Source organism: Canis lupus, chromosome 17 (assembly GCF_003254725.2).
Source record: "Canis lupus dingo isolate Sandy chromosome 17, ASM325472v2, whole genome shotgun sequence".
Taxonomy (NCBI): domain Eukaryota; kingdom Metazoa; phylum Chordata; class Mammalia; order Carnivora; family Canidae; genus Canis; species Canis lupus.
The window spans coordinates 49045431-49066883 of record NC_064259.1 but is presented as its reverse complement, the minus strand read 5'-3'; the positions used below and the strand labels follow the sequence as shown (position 1 = coordinate 49066883).

Genomic DNA, 21453 nt, shown 5'->3' with positions numbered 1-21453 from the left:
ACACTACAAAAAGAATAAATACAGGCCAATATCTCTTGAATACAGAAGTAAAATTCCTCATCAAATATTAGGAAACCAACATTTAAAAAATCGTAAACCACAATCAAGTGGGAATTACTCCTAGGATGCAAGGGTGGTTCAATATCTGCAAAACAATCAACATGATACATCACATCAATAAAAGAAAGGATAAAAACTATATGGCCATTTCTATTGATGCTGACAAAGTACATCCATTCATGATAGAAACACTGCAGAGTAGGTCTAGGGGGAATATGCCTCAACATAATAAAGCCCTTATGTCAAAACCCCACAGCAAACATCATCCTCAATGGGGAAAAAGAGTTTCTTGGGGCACCTGGGTGGCTCAGCAGTTGAGTATCTGCCTTTGGCTCAGGGCATGATTCTGGAGTCCCAGGATGGAGCCCCACATCAGGCTCCCTGCGTGGAGCCTGCTTCTCCCTCTGCCTACATCTCTGCCTCTCTCACTGTGTCTCTCAAGAATAAATAAAATCTTAAAAAAAAAAAAAAAAGAGTTTTTCTCCCAAAGGTCAGAAACAAGGATATCCACTCTCAACATTTTTATTCAACATAGTACTGGAAGTCCTAGCCACAAGAAATCAGACAACATAAAGAGCATCCAAACTGGTAAAGCAGCAAAACTTTCACTGTTTGCAGATGACATGACACTCTACATAGCAAACCCTAAAGACTATGTGTTTATTATTATTAATATTAATATTAACTAGAACTGATAAATGAATTCAGTAAAGTCACAGGATACAAAATCAGTGTACAGAAATCTGTTGCGTTCCTATACACTAATAACAGAAAGAGATTAAGAAAATAATCCCATGTATAATTGCACCAAAAACAATAAAATACCTAGGAATAAACTTAACCAAACAGGTAAAAGACTTATACTCTGAAAACTGTAAACACTAATGAAAGTCAGGAGAACACAAAGAAATGGAAAGATATTCCATGCTTATGGATTGGAAGAGCAAATACTGTCTATAGGATCCAAAGCAATTTTCAGATTTAATGCAAACCCTAACAAAATACCAATAGCATTTTTCTTTTTTTTTTTTTAATTACTTCTTTACTCATGAGAGAAACACACACACAGAGGGGCAGAGACACAGGCAGAGGGAGAAGCAGGCTCCATGCAGGGAGCCCAACATGGGACTCGATCCCACATCTCCAGGATCATGCCCTGGACTAAAGGCAGCACTAAACCACTGAGCCACCCGGGCTGCCCCCAACAGCATTTTTCACCAAACTAGAGCAATCCTAAAATTTGTATGGAACCACAAAAGACCTCCAATAGCCAAAGCAATCTTGAAAAAATTGGAGGCATCACAATTCCAGGTTTCAAGTTATACTACAAAACTATAGTAATCAAAACAGTATGGTACTGGCATAAAAATAGATCACTGGAAAAAAAATAGATCATTGGAATACAACAACTACAACAAAAGAGGGATCCTTGGGTGGCGCAGTGGTTTAGTGCCTGTCTTTGGCCCAGGGCACGATCCTGGAGACCCGGGATCGAATCCCACATCGGGCTCCCGGTGCATGGAGCCTGCTTCTCCCTCTGCCTGTGTCTCTGCTTCTCTCTCTCTCTCTCTCTCTCTCTCTCTCTCTATCATGAATAAATAAATAAAATCTTTAAAAAAAAAAAGTTTAAAAAAAAAAGAAATAAGTCCATGACTATATGGTCAATCTTTGACAGGCAAAACATATGCAATGGGAAAAAGTCTTTTCAACAAATGGTGTTGGGAAAACTGGACAGCTACAAGCAAAAGAATGAAACTGGACCACTTTCTTACACCATACACAAAAATAAACTCCTCGATGGACATGGAGCCTTATACTTAAACCCAAAATGGATTAAGGACCTAAGTGTGAGACCTGAAATCATAAAAATCCTAGAAGAGAGCACAGGTGATAATTTCTCTGACATTGGCCATAGCAATGTTTTTTCTAGATAGGTCTCCTGAGGCAAGGGAAATAAAAGGAAAGATAAACTATTGGAACTACGGGGAAAAAAAAAAAAACTATTGGAACTACGTCAAAATAAAGAGCTTCCAGACAACAAAAAATTGACAAAACAAAAAGACCATGTACTGAATGGAGAAGATATTTGCAAATGATATATCCTATAAGCGGTTAGTATCCAAATATATAAAGAATTTTAGGAAAGCCCGGCTGGCTTAGCAGTTTAGCCCTGCCTTCAGCCCAGGGCCTGATCTTGAGAACCTGGGATCGAGTCCCACGTCGGGCTCCCTGGCATGGAGTCTGCTTCTCCCTCTGCCTGTGTCTCTGCCTCTGCCTCTCTCTCTCTGTCTCTCTGTCTCTCATTAGTAAATAAACAAAATTTTTAAAAAATTTTATACACCAAAAAATAATCCAATTAAAATGGGCAGAATACATGAACAGACATTTCTCCAAAAAGACATACAGATAGCTAACAGACACATGAAAAGATGCTCGACATCACTTACATCAGGTAAATGCATATCAAAACCACAATGAGATATCACCTCACATCTGTCAGAATATATAAAATAAAAAACACAAGAAACAAGTTTTGGCAAGGATGCGGAGAAAAAGGAACCCTCATGCACTGTTGGGGGTAATGCAAAGTGGTGCAGCCACTGTGGAAAACAGTATGGAGGCTCCTCAAAAAATAAAAAATGGAATTACCATGTGATCCAGTAATCATACTACTGGGTATTTACCCAAAGAATAGGAAGCCACTAATTTGAAAGGATATATGCACCCCTATGTTTATTGAACCATTTTTTTTTACAATAGCCAAATTATGAAAGTAGCTTAAGTGTCCATGGATAGATGAATGGATAAAGAAGACATGGTACATATGCACAACGGAATATTACTCAGCCATAAAAACGAATGAAATCTTGCCATTTGCAACAGTGGTGGAGCTAAGGAGTGGAATGCAAAGTGAAGTAAGTCAGAGGAAGACAATTAGTATGATCTCACTCATACATGGAATTTAAGAAACCAAACAAGCAAAAGAAAAAAAAAAGGAAACCAGGGAGGCCTGGGTAGCTCAGTTGTTGAGCGTCTGCCTTTGGCTCAGGGCGTGATCCCTGGGGCCCGGGATTGAGTCCTGTATTGGGCTCCCTGCAGGGAGCCTGCATCTCTTTCTCTCTGTGTGTGTGTGTTTCTGTCTCTCTCTCTCATGAATAAATAAAATATTTTTTAAAAAAGAAGAAAAAGAGGGATCCCTGGGTGGCGCAGTGGTTTAGCGCCTGCCTTTGGCCCAGGGCGCAATCCTGGAGACCCAGGATCGAATCCCACGTTGGGCTCCCGGTGCATGGAGCCTGCTTCTCCCTCTGCCTGTGTCTCTGCCTCTCTCTCTCACTGTCTGCCTATCATAAATAAATAATAAAAAAAAAAATTAAAAAAAAAAAAGAAGAAGAAAAAGAAACCAAAAGCAGCCTTAACTATGAAGAACAAACAGATGATTGCCAGAGAGGAAGTGGGAGGAGGGGGAGTGAAATAGGTGATGGGGATTAAGGAGTGCACTTATATTGGCAGTATATATATGGCCAATCCTGGTGGTGGCTGATCTGTGAAAAAGGGGGAACTGAATGGAGGAAAAGACAGAAGGGACAGTGGAAGAGAGTCCCTTCCTACTTGAAACATCTGACTGAAATTGATTCGATATCTCAGGCTGACCACAAAGCCAGCAGTCCATAAAGACTTCAGCATTCTTTCTAATGGATGCCAGCATCCTGTTAGGTCACTAGACAGGAAAGCTAATCTCTGACGGCATCTGAGTGAAAACCCCAGTAATCATAAAAGGGCTGCCAAATGATAGGCTCATAGATTTTCTTCTCCATTTTCTTTCACTTGCAAATGAACCCTCTGGAAATATCTGGGCACACAAGACACTCCTGGGATCTTCATACTCATTCACATGTTTTACAAAAGTAGGATCACCCTGTGTTTGGTAACCTGCTTCTTTCCATTTGACATCTTTGGATTGAAGGAGACCTAGTCCTGTCCCCTCCTGAGCCAGAGCCACTGTCCTAACAGCCACATTTCATGGCTTGAGGAGAGGGTGGGGAGATTCCTGCCTCAGCAGGGCTGGCTGACTCACTCCTGGGTAACTATAATTATGCTTTCATCTCTTGTTATATAATGCCATGTTAAATATAGAAACACTAGATGACAGAAGTTTTTAAAAATTACCTGAAATCCCACCACATATTGGTTGCAAACATTTTCTGAGTGTGTAAATATAAACATATATATACAAAATTCTGATGAAATCATGCAGTATTGTTGTAATCTTTTTTTACTTAATGGATTTTTAAGTATCCAATAATACAGAACTACATCTTTTTAAAGAGTTGCTGTCAGAAGGTGGAGAAGGGTCAGTAAGGTATTTTCCAGACTGAGAAGGCACGAGCCCAAGTAACAAAGCAAGCCCCTTCTGTACCTTTTACAGGGAGTTTTATTCAAGGTAACTTACTGACAGTGGGCATCAGGCAGGTGGATGAGCCACACATTACACAGCTATTCTCTGCCCCTATCTGGACCTTAACACACAGCTTTTGTAAAACAAAGGAATCACTGTGATGAGGTCAAAAAGTAGTCATCTAAGTGGGGCACTCCAAAAGGAAAGCTTCTGAATTCATTCTGTGAGGCCAGCATTACTCTGATACCCAAACCAGAGAAAGATACTACTAAAAAAAAAAAGAAAAAAGAAAAAAGAAAAGAAAAGAACCACAGGCCAATACTTCCAATGAACATAGATGCAAAAATTTTCAACAAAGTATTAACAACTACATCTAAACAATACATCTTTAAAAAATCTTTCACCATGATCAAGTGGGATTTATTCCCAGGATGTAAGGATGGTTCAATATTTGCAAAACAATCAACATGATATATCAACAAGACAAGGGATAAAAAAAACATATGATTATTTCAACTGATGCTGAAAAAGCATTTGACAAAGGATAATATCCATTCATGATAAAAACCTTCTGCAGGTTAACGGGAAACATACCTCACCATAATAAAAGCCATTTATGAAAACCCATAGCTAACATCATACTCGATGGGGAAAAACTGAGTTCTTCTCGTAAGATCAGGAATAAGACAAGATGTCCCCTCCCACCACATTTATTCAACATAGTACTGGAAGTCCTAGATGTAAGCAATCAGATAAGATAAAGAAATAAAAGGCAACCAGACTGGTTGAGAAGAAGCAAAACGTCCACTGTTTGCAGGTGACATGATACTCTGTGTAGCAAAGCCTAAAGATTCCACCAAAAAACTACTAAAATTGATAAATGAATTCAGTAAAGTTACAGAATACAATATCAGTGTACAGAAATCTGTTGTGTTCCTATACACTAATAATGAAGAAAGAGAAATTAAGAAAACAATTCCATTTAGAACTATACCAAAAAACTGGGATCCCTGGGTGGCACAGCAGTTTGGTGCCTGCCTTTGGCCCAGGGTGCGATCCTGGAGACCCGGGATCGAATCCCACGTCGGGCTCCTGGTGCATGGAGCCTGCTTCTCCCTCTGCCTGTGTCTCTGCCTCTCTCTCTCTCTCTGTGTGACTATCATAAATAAATAAAAATTAAAAAAAAGAACTATACCAAAAAACAATAAAATAACTAGGAATAAACATAAGGAGGTGAAAGACCTGTACTTTGGGGGCACCTGGGTAGCTCAGTGGTTGAGCCTCTGCCTTTGGCTCAGGTCATGATCCCAGGGTCCTGTGATTGAGTCCCGCATCAGCTCCCTGCAAGGAGCCTGCTTCTCCCTCTGCCTATGTCTCTGCCTCTCTCTGTGTGTCTCTCATGAATAAATACATAAATTTTTTTTAAAAATAAAGACTAGGATGCCTGGGTGGCTCAGCAGTCTAGCACCTGCCTTTGGCCCAGAGCATGATCCTGGAGTCCCAGGATCCAGTCCCGTATCGGGCTCCCTGCTTTGAGCCTGCTTCTCCCTCTGCCTGTGTCTCTCATAAATAAATAAATAAATAAATAAATAAATAAATAAATAAATAAATAAATATTTTTTAAAACTCTTAAAATATTTACATAAACTATAAAACTTTTCTTTTTTTAATTTTTTAAAAAATTTATTTATGGTCACAGAGAGAGAAAGAAAGAGAGGCAGAGACATAGGCAGAGGGAGAAACAGGCTCCATGCATCGGGAGCCCAATGTGGGATTCGATCCCAGGTCTCCAGGATCACGCCCTGGGCCAAAGGCAGGCGCCAAACCGCTGCGCCACCCAGGGATCCCTATAAAACTTTTCTAAATAAATTGACAATAAGAACAAAAAGATCGGGATCCCTGGGTGGTGCAGCGGTTTGGCGCCTGCCTTTGGCCCAGGGCGTGATCCTGGAGACCCGGGATCGAATCCCACATTGGGCTCCCGGTGCATGGAGCCTGCTTCTCCCTCTGCCTATATCTCTGCCTCTCTTTCTTTCTCTCTCTGTGACTACCATAAATAAATAAATTAATTAATTAAAAAAAAGAACAAAAAGATCAACAAGATTTTACTCAAAAATGTATGAATAAACAGGAAGACCAGTTATCTGAAACCAAAAAAAAAAAATCTTTTCTTGCACAAAGAACAAACGTTAATTAAGAATTCAAAGACAGCAATGAGTCCTTGCAATCAAGACACAAGGGTAGACAGTGACTGCAATCTATTTTCAAAAAGATGGGCAGCCCCGGTGGCGCAGTGGTTTGGTGCCGCTTACAGCCTGGGGTGTGATCCTGGAGACCTGGGATCGAGTTCCACATCAGGCTCCCTGCATGGAACCTGCTTCTCCCTCTACCTCTGCCTGTGTCTCTGCCTCTCTCTGTGTGTCTATGAATAAATAAATAAAATCTTAAAAAAAAAAGATTAAAAAGAATATCTCACCTACTCAACAAAATCAAGATTACTAGATAATAGACCAAATAGTATCTATGCTGAAAGCATAATTGATGTGCAGAGAACAGAATAATCAAAGCAGATTAGCAAACAGCTATTTAACAGGAAGGAACATCCAGGAGGATGCACGAGGCCATAAAAGACCATAAGAATAGATGCCGAAGAGCCTCCTGAGAATCCTGAGAGTCCCCATAAAGGACACAGAATAAATGGCTCTGAATCAGTAATCAAAGGTCTGAAATATTCCGAATGAGGTCAGATGAGAACACATAACTCCAAGGCTGCTCCAAGGCACCACAGGCTGTGGCTCATTCCACTGAGAAGTGAGCGTCCTGGAAATTAACTTCCTCCTATTGACCTGAAGATGCATTTCTGCAAAGAAATTTTGACTCTTCAGCATGTTCGCATTTGGAACCTGGAGCAAAAGCTGCTGCCCCACATCCAGGACCCACTCATTCCACAGCTGCTGCTGAACACCTGACTCCTAGCAGCTGCTGTGCTGGGTGCCGAGCACATGTGCCCAGGCCCACACAACCAAGCAGTTACATGTAAAACATATATATTTTTTAAAGATTTTATTTATTTATTTATTCATGAGAGACATACACAGAGAGAGAGAGGGGCAGAGACACAGGCAGAGGAAGAAGCAGGCTCCATGCAGGGAGCCCAAAGTGGGACTCGATCCCGGGACTCCAGGATCATGCCCTGGGCCTAAGGCAGGTGCTAAACCTCTGAGCCACCCAGGGATTCCCTAAACATATTTTATAATTTTTTTTTAATTTTTATTTATTTATGATAGTTACAGAGAGAGAGAGAGAGGCAGAGACACAGGCAGAGGGAGAAGCAGGCTCCATGCACCGGGAGCCCGATGTGGGATTCGATCCCGGGTCTCCAGGATCACGCCCTGGGCCAAAGGCAGGCGCCAAACCGCTGCGCCACCCAGGGATCCCCCCTAAACATATTTTAATATCAATGTTTATCATATAATTTAATTTCTAGTTACCACTTGTTAACAGCTAGTGTACCCTCATTGCTCTTTTTTCAGGAGTTTCCTAGCGTTCTTGTGTATTTATTTTTCTATACGAACTTTGGAATGAACTTGCCTAGTGTCAGGAAAAAATACTGTTGACACTTTTATTTGATTCATATTAAATCTATAAGTTACTTAGAACTGACGTTTTTATGTGGTTGAGTCCTTCTATACAAGAACAAGTTTACATTTTCCATTTGTCCAAGTCTGCTTGCTGGTCATTTGCAAATTAAAGCACACAGGATGCAGGACAGAGTATAGGTGAGGAGTCATGGGGACGGGGCTGGAGAAGACCCAGGAGGCAGTGCTGCAGGATGCATGACAAAGGGATGGGATTCTCTGGGGTTGGCCGAAGAGCAACTCACAAGGAGCCATGCCCCCTGGGAAGCACCCGCGGAGCATCAGTTTGACCTCAAACCACACAAAGTGGGAAATTGGTATTCTTGAAAAATATACCCCATTTGTCAGGGAAGAGACAGAGATTGAACTCAGCTATGCAGAGCAACTCAGGATCTTTTGAAGAAATTCTAACCTAAAAAAGAAGTCGGAGGAGGAAGAAGAGTATGCGTACACATCATGGAAAGCTTTCCCTTCCGCCCTGTGAGTGAGTGACCCCGCAGGGCAGCCCTAACTGACCTGCCAGAACTTGACCTCACAGATCACCGTGGAGTGAGCAGCCTATGGTTAGGACCTGCGCAGGAGTGCAAATCGCACTGTCATGATACATGGAAGACAGATGCTCCCTGGAAGCAATTTAAATCGGGTAAAAGACAACGTCAGCAAGACTGCAAAAAGACTGGCCAAGCACAGCAATGTTCTGAGAAAATGATGCCGACAGGAATGTTTTACAAAGTAGATGGTGAGGGGCACATGGGTGGCTCAGCGGTTGAGCATCTGCCTTCAGCTCAGGTCATAATTCTGGAGTCCTGAGGTGGAGTCCCCGCATTGGGATCCCTGCAGGGTGCCTGCTTCTCCCTCTGCCTGTGTCTCTGCCTCTCTCTCAAATAAATAAACAAACAAACAATCTTTAAGAAAAGATGGTGAAAAGGCACACTAGTAAGCTTGAACGTGTTGCCAATGACAGAGGACAGCAAAGCAGAATAGGCATCAATTCTCCAAGAAATACCACCATGAACTGCGTGACTATTACCATCTTCAGAGTTCCAACATCTTGCAGAAAATACAAAAGATGGAGGCAAGGGGGAGAGTGAGAACGAGAGAATCAATGAAGATGTACAGAGATTGACTGATGGGCAATAGCAATCAATGAAAAGTTCTCAGATGTAACAGGAAAGGCCGCTGAATCAGTGATCGGGAAAATGTCACAGCTGCTAATAGAAATGTCAGATCAGAGTTTGAGCCTCACAGAGACATCTGAGGATGACACTCAGGCAAAGAAGTGTACTGTGTCTGAGAACAGTCTTTCAAATTCCAGAAAGGCAACCCAGAGGTCAAATCTGTTAGCATATCCAAAAAGGAGTTATAGCTATTCATAACAATAAATAAGTCTCCCGAACAGAAAAGGGAACTCAATGTTTCATGATCTTCAAATTCCAAATTCACTGCTTCAAAAAGCCTCAAGTACAGGTGATGCAATGCCAGAGGATTTCAATAATCTTCCACCTCAACAAAGAAGGAAGAAGCTATAAAAGAAAGTCAATGAATTAAATAAAGAAATCCAGATGGAGATGGAGATGGATCACAAATGTTGGAGAGGATGTGGAGAAAGGGGAACCCTCTTGCACTGTTGGTGGGAATGTGAACTGGTGCAGCCACTCTGGAAAACTGTGTGGAGTTTCCTCAAAGAGTTAAAAATAGACCTGCCCTACCACCCAGCAATTGCACTGCTGGGGATTTACCCCAAAGATACAGCTGCAATGAAACGCTGGGACACCTGCACCCCGATGTTTATAGCAGCAATGTCCACAATAGCCAAACTGTGGAAGGAGCCTCGGTGTCCATCGAAAGATGAATGGATAAAGAAGCTTGTGGTCTATGTATACAATGGAATATTCCTCAGCCATTAGAAATGACAAATACCCACCATTTGCTTCAACGTGGATGGAACTGGAGGGTATTATGCTGAGTGAAGTAAGTCAATCGGAAAATGACAAACATTATTTGGTCTCATTCATTTGGGGAATATAAAAAATAGTGACAGGGAATAAAGGGGAAAGAAGAAAAAATGAGTGGGAAATATCAGAAAGGGAGACAGAACATGAGAGACTCCTAACTCTGGGAAATGAACTAGGGGTGGTAGAAAGGGAGGTGGGGGGGGGGTGACTGGGTGACGGGCACTGAGGGGGGCGCTTGACGGGATGAGCACTGGGTGTTATTCTGTATGTTGGCAAATTGAACACCAATAAAAAATAAATTTATTATATAAAAAAAGATGGCATGAAGATGATCATAGAAGAATGATTCTCTAAAGACTCCTCAGATAGGAGACTCAGCCATTTTGAGTCACAGATTAACAGAAGTTGCCCCAGATATAGAAGAACCATAACTAAATCTGGCTGGCTGGGGTTGAAGGCAGGCTCCCAACAGCCAAAGAATGGGCCTGACAACAGAGTAAACTGTACAAAACCCTCAAACCTCAAATAATGGTGCACAAGCCTTGTGGGGGCACAGGTGGCAGTTACAGAGAAGAGCCAAGTCAGGAGAGTGAGGGGCCGGTTCTGGGCATGGATTTTCAGTGAGTCTGATGACGAGGAACCCCTGCCCACCGCAGAGCTTATAAAGCTCTCTGCATAGTGAAGGGCAGAATGAAGCAGTCATCCCAGCAGCTGAAGCAGAAACACTATGGCTCAGAGGAAAATAAAGGCGCATCTGCACTGGGAGAAAGGAAAGGAACAGGGTTACATTCCTACTCTCTTTGTCAAAGTCTGTTTGCACAAAAATGCTAAAGGTGCCAAGATGTATATTTAGTATCATTTTTAAAACTTTGTAAAACAAAACAAAACAAAACTTAAATTGTTTCTCCCCACAACTGTGATTGTTACAAGCGGTCCTTCAAAAGACAGGCTGGATGGATAGCGCCACAGTATATGTTTTTACGGACTCACATAGTAGGCTTTTAGGCACTGTACACCTGAGGTTCCCTCTGCTTTTTTTTTTTTTTTTCTAGTTAGACAAGGATTTTATTGCTTGAATACACAGACGCATTTATGCAACCAGGGCAGAAGCTGTGAATGACTCAAATTTCCATTTGGCGGGGCGGGGGGCGGACTCATCTGGCCTTATAATATCAAGCCAACTGGTGAATACGGCTCTTGATCAGAATTAGTCTGAATTTAGCATCCTTATCCTTTCTGTTCTTCTCAAAATGCTTTCAATTGGCAACAGCTTTCTTAATCAAATGGTAGAGGTCCTCAGGAGGATCAGGAGCAAGTCCTTTAGCCCTAAAAACTCTCAAGATCTTATTGCCTGTCGCAAAAATGTGCTTGTACAACACCATACAAGTCCCTCCAGATCACACCGATTGCCCAGGAACGTGCATGTGACCCATGACAGCAGTTCTCACACGGGAGAAAAAAATCCCAGCTACTTTGAATTCTAATCCAGTCTCTCTTGCTAAGAAGTTTTACACTGAAAGCTGTCAACTGCCAACTTACAACTGTGCCATTCGAAATCTGATAAACCTTTTTTCTCTTGGCAGTATCTGTATACAACAAAAAAGTTGGATTCCACCTCCTAACGATTGTTTCTGAACCAAGAAGGATAGCGTCACGCAGGTGCAGAAGACCTCAGCTCTCTTATTTATATACAGTGTCTACCATGAATTAGACTACATCAGAATGTTACATTTTGTAACTTAATAAATTGACCTAAGCTAGTTTGTTAAATTTTCCCGTCATTTACTTAGGGGAAATCATGAACAAAATAAAGCCTCACCTTTCTTGAGTAAAGAATGAGAAAATACTTATGCTGGCAATAAACATTTGTATTTTTCCTTAAATGTGCTTAAGATCATGGTCAATTCATTGTGATTATGCTAGCATATCTATTTGATCCCACATAACCAATTGAAATCTGGAAAAGCTTGGACAATTAACCTGTTGATTTTTACACATGACATCAGTTGACCTCCCTCAATAGAACTAACACAATAGATCAGATGTTCTCATGCTGTATAGACAGGTTTATATGCAAACAGTGCTTGTCTACTTCTCAACCACCTTGTTTCTGTTTTAGCAGGTTTTGTGGCAAGAGTAGGTGTGTTCAGCTCCCACTTCCCTAGTCTGGCCTATACAAGAGTGCAGTGTGGCAGTAACTATTGTCACACATGGACACTCAGCATATTGCTTCTCAAAGAGCAGATAAATCATTGGTGTCTTTAAAACTTCAGTTTCAAATTGACTGGGATTTTTAAAATGTAAAACATGTAAAGGCTCACTTTAGAAAATAATATGATTAACTTCAGCCAGAATAAAATAAAATTTTCTCACCAACTTTAAAAACCTGCCCACATAGGATTTGCATTCTTAAATTGGTACTGAAGCAGGAGGATGGAGAGTGAAATGAGTCCGTGCTTAGATAGCTACCAAGTCCAGTGTTTTACCATGTTCAGGAATGAGATCTCCCCAGAGATCATGGAGAACCAGCTATTAAATTCAACGGGTCAGAAGAAAGGTGTCAGGTTGAGATGTTCTTCTCTCTCTCTCTCTCTCTCTGGAGAAATATTTATTCATGTCCTTCCTACTTTTATTTATTTTTATTTTTTTAAAGATTTACTTATTTATTCATGAGAGACACAGAGAGAGAGAGAAGCAGAGACACAGGCAGAGGGAGAAGCAAGCTCCATGCAGGGAGCCCAATGTGGGACTCGATCCCAGGACTCCAGGATCACGCCGTGGGCCAAAGGCAGGCACTGAACTGCTGCCACCCAGGGATCCCCAAGTTCTCTTTTTTCATGTATTGTATCAAGAAAATCAGCTGATCCTCAAATCATGAGTATTTGTTTTAATGAAACAAATGCTTGTCCTCACACAGCACTAGAAGATTCCTAGTTTCAGACATTAAACCAAATGAAGGGGAGACTGAAGATATAAGAAATCTGACCTTCCTATACCAGATGATAAGCTCATTTTCAAACTGTTAGCTATGAGAGGAAGCAAAATAAACACTGAAAAAGCCTAAAATGGGGCAAGTCAACATAAGCTTCTAAAAAGCTGCCTTGAAAACATCCTGGTCTTTGAACGGTTTTTCTTTTGAGTTGTGCAAATCTGATTCAGAAAATAGCTCAGTTGGTTTGGACAGGGCGGGGCAGTTGGCTGTGCACATACACCTATGATCATTAACTTACACTGTAAGCCTCAGCTCCAAGAACAGAGGAAGATGTGGGGCAAGGATGGAGCAGCTCAAGACAGTTTGTATTTTCAGTTCCACTAATTGGTGCCTGAAGTAGTAGAAAAAGTACTGAAACAATTTCCAAGGCATCATAACTTTCGACTTCCACCCAAAGTATTTTTCTGCCAACAGTTCTCTGTTAAATAAAAGAGGGACAGTCTCAGCTTGTTTATAGTTTTCTTCCGTTGTTTCATAGGTTAGTAATTATACGCTTATAGGTTAATGATGTGTGTGGAAAAGTTTTCCTTTTTTTTTTAAGATTTTATTTATTTATTCATGAGAGACACACACAGAGAGAGAGAGAGAGAGAGAGAGAGAAGCAGAGACACAGGCAGAGGGAGAAGCAGGCTCCACACAGGGAGCCCAACGTGGGACTTGATCCTGGGTCTCCAGGTGGCGCCAAAGGTGGCGCCAAAGGTGGCGCTAAATCACTGAGCCACCCGGGCAGACCTGGAAAAGCCTTTCCTACCTAACCTTGTTTATAAATCTACCAAACCTCACCCAAGACAACCATCCTTTAAACCCATCCTGTCCAGTTAAGCTGCTACTTTCTGATGCCTCTAACTCAGGGTACTTGTTTTATTTTTAATAATGCCAGTGTATTTTCTTGGTGTGGTGTCTTAAGGTGTGACTATTTAATGTTTGCCAAAATGTTTAGAACAAAGTAATATTCTTTTTTCCTTTTCTTTTTATTTTATTTACTTGAGAGAGAGAAAAAGAGAAAGCATGATCCAGGGAGGGGCAGTGGGAGAGGGAGAAGCAGACTCCCCACTGAGCAGGGGTCCTGATGGGGAGCTCCATCTCAGGACCCTGGGATCACGACCTGAGCAGAAGGCAGACATTTAACTGACTGAGCCACTCAGGCACCCCTAGAGTAACTTTCAATTGGCCAACCAGATGGTGACTTCTCTTGCAGTTTTGTTTTTGTTATAAAAATTGCTTTCTATAGCAAAAAATGGTAAATAGATATGCGAACAATTAAGAGAAAGGAATCCCAGTATATCACTAAAAAAGCCAGCAAACTGTGAGAGAAGAGGGCAAGAGAATAAAGGAAAAGAGGAACTACAAAAACAACCATAAAACAAGCAACAAAATGGCAATACCTACATTCTTATCGATAATTATTTTGAATGTAAATGAAATAAACACTCCAATTGAAAGACATAAAGTGACAGAATGGATTAAAAAGCAAGACCCATCTATATGCTGCCTACCAGAGACTCATGTCAGACCTAAAAACACCTGCAGATTGGGCGGCCCAGGTGGCTCACCGGTTTAGCGCCACCTTCAGCCCAGGGTGTGATCCTGGAGACCCGGGATCGAGTCCTGAATTCGGGCTCCCTGCATGGAGCCTGCTTCTCCCTCTGCCTGTGTCTCTGCTTCTCTCTCTCTCTATCTATCTCTATCTCTATCTCTATCTCTATCTCTATCTATCTCTATCTATCTCTATCTCTATCTATATCTCTCATGAATAAATAAAATCTTTAAAAAAATAATAAATGAAATAGAAACTAAAATACAATAGAACAGATCAATGAAACCAGAAGTTGGTTCTTTGAAAAGATCAACAAAACTGATATGATTAAATCAGTTAAATCTAATTTAACCAGACTTATTGAGAGAGAGAGAGAGAGAGAGAGAGAGAGAACTTAAACAAAATCAGAATGAAAGAGGAGAAATAACAATCGACACAACAAAAATACAAAGAATTATAAGAGGGTATTATGAAGGTGCACCTGGGTGGCTCAGTGGTTGACTGTCTGCCTTTGGCTCAGGTCGTGATCCCAAGATGCTGGGATGAAGTCCCGCATCTGGCTCCTTGCTGGGATCCTGCTTCTCCCTCTGCCTGTGTCTCTGCCTCTCTCTCTCTCTCTCTCTGTCTCTCATGAATAAATAAATAAAATCTTAAAAAAAAAAAACAACCCAAACAGCCAAAGCAATCCTGAAAAAAGAGCAAAACTGATGGAATCGCAATCCAGATTTTAAGATATACTACAAAGGTATGATGAGCAAAACAGTACGGCACTGGCACAGAAACAGATACATTAAATTAAAAATGATCCAGTAATTCCACTACTGGGTATTGGGGTATTTACCCAAAGAATAGGAAAATACTAGTCTGAAAAGATATATGCCCCCCTGTGTTTATTGCAGCATTACTTACAATAGCCAAATTATGGAAGCAATTCAAGTGTCCACAGATAGATGAATGGATAAAGATGTGGTGTGTATAATCACATGTGCACATGTGCATGCATGTGCACACACCACACACCATGGAGTATTGCTTAGCCATGAAAAAGGATGAAATCTAGAGAATGTGAATGAATCTAGAGAATATAACGTGAATTATATGATAGATACCTAGAATCTATGTGAATGAATCTAGAGAATATAATGCTAAGTGAAGTAAGTTGGAGAAAGACATTGGACAGTCACGTGCAGAAGAATGAAACTAGACCATTCTCTTACACCAGACACAAAGATACACTCAAAATGGATGAAAGATCTAAATGTGAGACAAGAATCCATCAAAATCCTAGAGGAGAACACAGGCAACACCCTTTTTGAACTTGGCCACAGCAACTTCTTGCAAGATACATCCATGAAGGCAAGGGAAACAAAAGCAAAAATGAACTATTGGGACTTCATCAAGATAAGAAGCTTTTGCACAGCAAAGGATACAGTCAACAAAACTAAAAGACAACCTACAGAATGGGAGAAGATATTTGCAAATGACCTATCAGATAAAGGGCTAGTATCCAAGATCTATAAAGAACTTATTCAACTCAACAGCAAAGAAACAAACAATCCAATCATGAAATGGGCAAAAGACATGAACAGAAATCTCACAGCGGAAGACATAGACATGGCCAACAGCACATGAGAAAATGCTCCACATCACTTGCCATCAGGGAAATACAAATCAAAACCACAATGAGATACCATCTCACACCAGTGAGAATGGGGAAAATTAACAAGGCAGGAAACCACAAATGTTGGAGAGGATGTGGAGAAAGGGGAACCCTCTTGCACTGTTGGTGGGAATGTGAACTGGTACAGCCACTCTGGAAAACTGTGTGGAGGTTCCTCAAACAGTTAAAAATAGACCTGCCCTATGACCCAGCAATTTCACTGCTGGGGATTTACCCCAAAGATGCAGACGCAGTGAGATGGCAGGACACCTGTACCCCAATGTTTCTAGCAGCAATGTCCACAATAGCCAAACTGTGGAAGGAGCCTCGGTGTCCATGAAAGATGAATGGATAAAGAAGCTGTGGTCTATGTATACAATGGAATATTACTCAGCCATTAGAAACAACGAATACCCACCATTTGCTTTGTTGTGGAGGGACCTGGAGGGTATTATGCTGAGTGAAATAAGTCAATCGGAGAAGGACAAACATTATATGGTCTCATTCATTTGGGGAATATAAAAAATAGTGAAAGGGAATAAAGGGGAAAGGAGAGAAAATGAGTGGGAAATATCAGCGAGGGAGACAGAACATGAGAGACTCCTAACTCTGGGAAATGAACAAGGGGTAGTGGAAAGGGAGGTTGGCGGGGGGTTGGGGTGACTGGGTGACAGGCAGTGAGGGGGGCACTTGACGCGATAAGCACTGGGTGTTATGTTATATATTGGCAAATTGAACTCCAATAAAAAAAAAAAACTTCAAAAAAAGTTGAAAAAAAATTTTTTTAAAGTTGGAGAAAGACAAATACTATATGATTTCACTCATATGTGAATTTAAAAAACAAAATAGATGAATAAAGGGGAAAAAGACAAACCAAAAAATAGACTCTTAACCATAGAGAATAAGCTGATGGTTACCAGAGAGGAGATAGGTGGGAGAATCACAAAATGGGTGATGGGGATTAAAGAGTACACTTTGATGAGCACTGAGTAATGTGTAGAATTACTGAATCACTATATTATATACCTGAAACCAAGATAACACTGTAAGTTAATTATACTGGGATTAAATGGTTTTTTTTAATGATCAAATGTAATCAGGAATATGAATATTATGCAAATTGTTTTAAGCTTTAAAAACTAAACTATTATTTACATTCAACTCCAAACATTTTTTCCCAAGAAGGGGAAACACACTGTAAATCTGAAATCCCCAAACACCCAAGTATTTACAAATATGGGTACAGTTCCAAGGTGCCCTCACAAAAAAGGTTTCCTGTGACTGGGATCCCTGGGTGGCGCAGCGGTTTAGCGCCTGCCTTTGGCCCAGGGCGTGATCCTGGAGACCCGGGATCGAATCCCACGTCAGGCTCCCGGTGCATGGAGCCTGCTTCTCCCTCTGCCTATGTCTCTGCCTCTCTCTCTCACTGTGTGCCTATCATAAATAAAATAAATTTAAAAAAATTGAAAAAAAAAAAAAAAAGGTTTCCTGTGACCATATGTGGTTGAGGAATATGCCTTTGGTGTCTAAGGCACAGTTCTTTTTAAATCTAAAATAAGTAGAGGCTTGTCTCTCTTTTTTTAAAATTTTATTTATTTATGTTAAGTAACTCTACACCCAATGTGGGGCTCGAACTCATGATCCAGAGATTAAGAGTTGTACGGTCCACCCACTGAGGCAGCCAGTTGCCCCAAGCAGAAGCTCATTTTTAATGACAAAAAAATTGCTTTCTAAAAAAAAAAAAAAAAAAAAAATTGCTTTCTGTCAAACACATCCATAATTTCCTCACAGGATATATCGGTATGCACTATTTAAAAACTAAAGGGGAAAAAAAAAAAACCTAAAGGGTCATCAAAAGCAAGGAAATTTTGAGAAACTGTCATGGCCAAGAAGAAGCCAAAGGGGACATGACAACGACATGTAATGTGGTGTCGTGGAGGGGCACCAGGGAAAAGATACTAAGGGAAAAGTAAGGATATTGAATAAACTATGGGCTTTAATTTGTAATACCGTATCAATATTGGTTCATTAATTGTAACAAATGTACCACGCTAATCTAAACTGCTGAGAGTAGGGGAAATGGTGTGGGATACACAGGCACTCTGTACTATCTTCTCCATTTTTCTGTAAATCTAAAATAGTTCTAAAAACAGTTATATAACTGTCCTAAAAACCATTTATTTAAAAAAAGCTAACATTATTACTTGAACCTTAGTTGTTCTCATTTTTTTTACTCTTTCATCCATTTGTTTAGCTGGCTATTCTGCTCCCTGAGGACCTGTGGGTTTTTATAACTGCTGGGGAGGTGGCCTGCTGGCCGAGGCCAGAGATGATGACAGACGTTCAGGTTCTGAATAAATAAATGATGCTTGAATAAAGGTCAACGTGATTGAAGAAACCCTCCTATCTGCCTCTCTAATAATCATTATATTTTTCTAGAACAAAACAAAACAAAATTAAAGTGCCTAAGTGTTCTTTGAAATTCACAGTGTCAGGGTATCTTACCACGACCTAGGAAATGAGACCAGTTTCCTGACAGCACCTAATGACAGACTTAATCCTATCAGCATTATTAGAACAAATGCAAATGTAAAAGATGTCAAAAGTCGGGCTCACTCGGGCAAGGGGAGAATGGTAAGATAGGGATGGTGTGGCTTCAGGCTTCCTGGGTTGCAAGCAAGAAACAACTCTGTTGACTCAAGCCAAAGGTTTCTGACATGCACCTGGCATCTGCGAGGTGGGGGTGGGAGGGGTGTCTTACCTTGCCGGCCAGAGGGTGCTCCAGAAAACTCGGGAAACTCCCAGATGGCAGAGGCCTGGCCCGCCTGGGGCAGGTGGGGGACCGGGGCCCACCTCCAGCTCCGGTGGCCGGGACACTCTCCCACCGTCCCCGATCCCCCGGTGGAATCAGGGGGTGGGGGCAGCCCCTGCAGGCCCCCCTCACCAAGGTGGGTAGGGGATGGAGGCGAGCTGGCAAACACACAGGCGCAGCCGCCCCATGGAAGGAAAGGGGGTGAGCAGGGCAAGCCTCACCCAGTTTTGGGGACAGAGGTAGGGGGTCTGTCCTGACTCAGGAGGCTCTAAGGCACGCAGGGCGGTTCGCCTGTCTTTCACTGCTTGGTCTCTGCCTCTGGACCTGGAAGCGCCCCAGGTGTGAGTATTTTTAAACACCCCAGGTGGTTCTCATTTGCAGCAGGAGTGAGAATCACTGTCTACTTTATTTCCGGTGTCCGCTTCCTCTTAACTCAGATTTGCAAATGCCTCGCAGGGCATCTGCCAGGCCATTTTTCCAACTTCCGTTTCTCCTGGATGGATTCTCTCCATAGTTCCTGATTGGAATTGCCCTTATTTGTTAGCCCAGAGCTTTCCACCAGCCATGAGCTGTCCTTGGTCCTTGGGTCATTTACTCTCACCCTTTCCAGTTTGGATTCGCCAGAAAGAGACTTGGATTCCTCCGCTCTTTGCCAATTCAAGCACATGGCTGGGGTTTGGTGGCCCCAGGGCCCCTCCCAGGCTGCTGGCCAGCCCGTGGGCTAGCTGCTAGCTGGGTGGTCTAATCAGGGGAGAGAGGGGCACTACATGAACCCTTGGGACCCAACCAGCCTGGGGGAGGGCTATGGGCAGGGCAGTGTCCCTTAGGTTGATTTATCTGGTCAGCAAGCACCTATCTCAAGGTGCTTTGGATTTTCTGCTGGAGAAGAGTACATTGTTTTTAAAAGGACACTTGAGGGGATCCCTGGGTGGTGCAGCAGTTTGGCGCCTGCCTTTGGCCCAGGGCGCGATCCTGGAGACCCGGGATCGAATCCCACGTTAGGCTCCCGGTGCATGGAGCCTGCTTCTCCCTCTGCCTGTGTCTCTGCCTCTCTCTCTCTCTCTCTCTCTGTGTGTGACTATCATTAAAAAAAAAAAAAAAAAGGACACTTGACTCAGAAAATGTACCAAATCGATTCAGCAATTTCCACAAGTAGCACTTAATCAAAAAGCTAAGGGTTGGCCGTATCAGATACAATGTTATACTCTGGCCACTCAGAGTAAACAATTTCTTCTTGTTTAATCAACTAAAAAGAAGCTCTGATTCCTCTCCCAACTTTCCTTTTAGTTTTGGAGGAAGGATAACTGCAGAGGTCGGCAGGGAACTCCTTGAAACGTTGTTGCCAGATTTGGGAACAGACATGTGGAAGTGGTAGGGCTGACACGTTTCTCTGGGCCTGAAGAGTCACCTGGGGTGGGAGTGGGGTGAAGCCAGGCAAGAGTCCAACGTTCTCTGGTGTCCCCCCACTCCTAGGAGGCCTGCCAGGCCACATCATCTTTCCCTCCAGTCAAGAATACCTATTGTTGGGGGGCCTGGGTAGCCCAGTCAGTTAAGTGTCTGACTTCAGCTCCAGTCCGATCTCCCGGTCCTGGGATGGAGCCCAGCGTCGTGCTCCCTGCTCGGTGGGGTCTGCTTCACCTTCTCCCTCTACCTGCTGCTCCCCCTGCACATGCTCTTTCTGTCTCTCTCTAAAATAAATACAATCTTAAAATTAAAAAAAAAAAAAAAAAAAAGCCTGTTGTTTGCCCCAGCCTCTTCTTGGCACAGAACCCTCACTTTTTTTTTGCCAATTGCTCTTCTCTCCACTCTAAACCAGAGTCCAGAGAAAGACTGCCGCGTCATAGGACTCCTGGGTGGCACCTGATTCAAGGTGGGCCCATCAGAGGCCTTCCCTGGCATTCTTTGGACTGGAACTTGGAAGAAAGTTCTGCCCTTCTCGCGCCTTGGACATTAAGTATAAAAATTCAGAGCTCTGGGCAGTACAGTGAGTCATACACGGGCAGTATATGGTGAATGCCCATCTACGAGAAATGTATCTAATAAAGTCGATCTGCAGAGAGAAATAGACAGAAGATGCGGAGCCCCGGGGACCTGTGGGACACTTAGCTCTACCCCATCCTTTCGGCAGCTCGGCTCTTCAGCGTCTCCTTCAATAGGTGAACCGCCCCGGTGTCCTGCCCGTAGCGCACAAGCGCCAGTGTACAGTTATCCTTCCTTCTAGAGCTTCCCCCAAAACTTAGTGGCTTCAAACAACAAATATTTATTATCTCCCAATTTCTGTTGGTCAAGAATTGGGAGTAGCTTAGCTCAGTGGTTCTGGCAAGCGGCAGTCAAGGTGCCGGCTGGGGCGACAGCTGTCTGAAGGCTTAGCTGTGGCTGGGACTCGGGAGGACACGCTTCTGA

At 42.3% G+C, this 21453-nt stretch overlaps 2 long non-coding RNA genes across 2 annotated transcripts in view; both read right to left on the bottom strand.

Annotated features, from left to right (window-relative positions):
* The window catches only part of LOC118351124 (uncharacterized), a 36949-nt gene that overhangs the window by 15368 nt on the left and 128 nt on the right, over positions 1-21453 (bottom strand). The gene's annotated exons all lie outside the window — the stretch shown is intronic.
* The window catches only part of LOC125752780 (uncharacterized), a 27047-nt gene extending 5594 nt beyond the window's left edge, over positions 1-21453 (bottom strand). Inside the window, exon 1 of the long non-coding RNA XR_007403070.1 lies at positions 19000-21453. This is a non-coding gene — a long non-coding RNA (uncharacterized LOC125752780). The remainder of the gene's footprint in view (positions 1-18999) is intronic.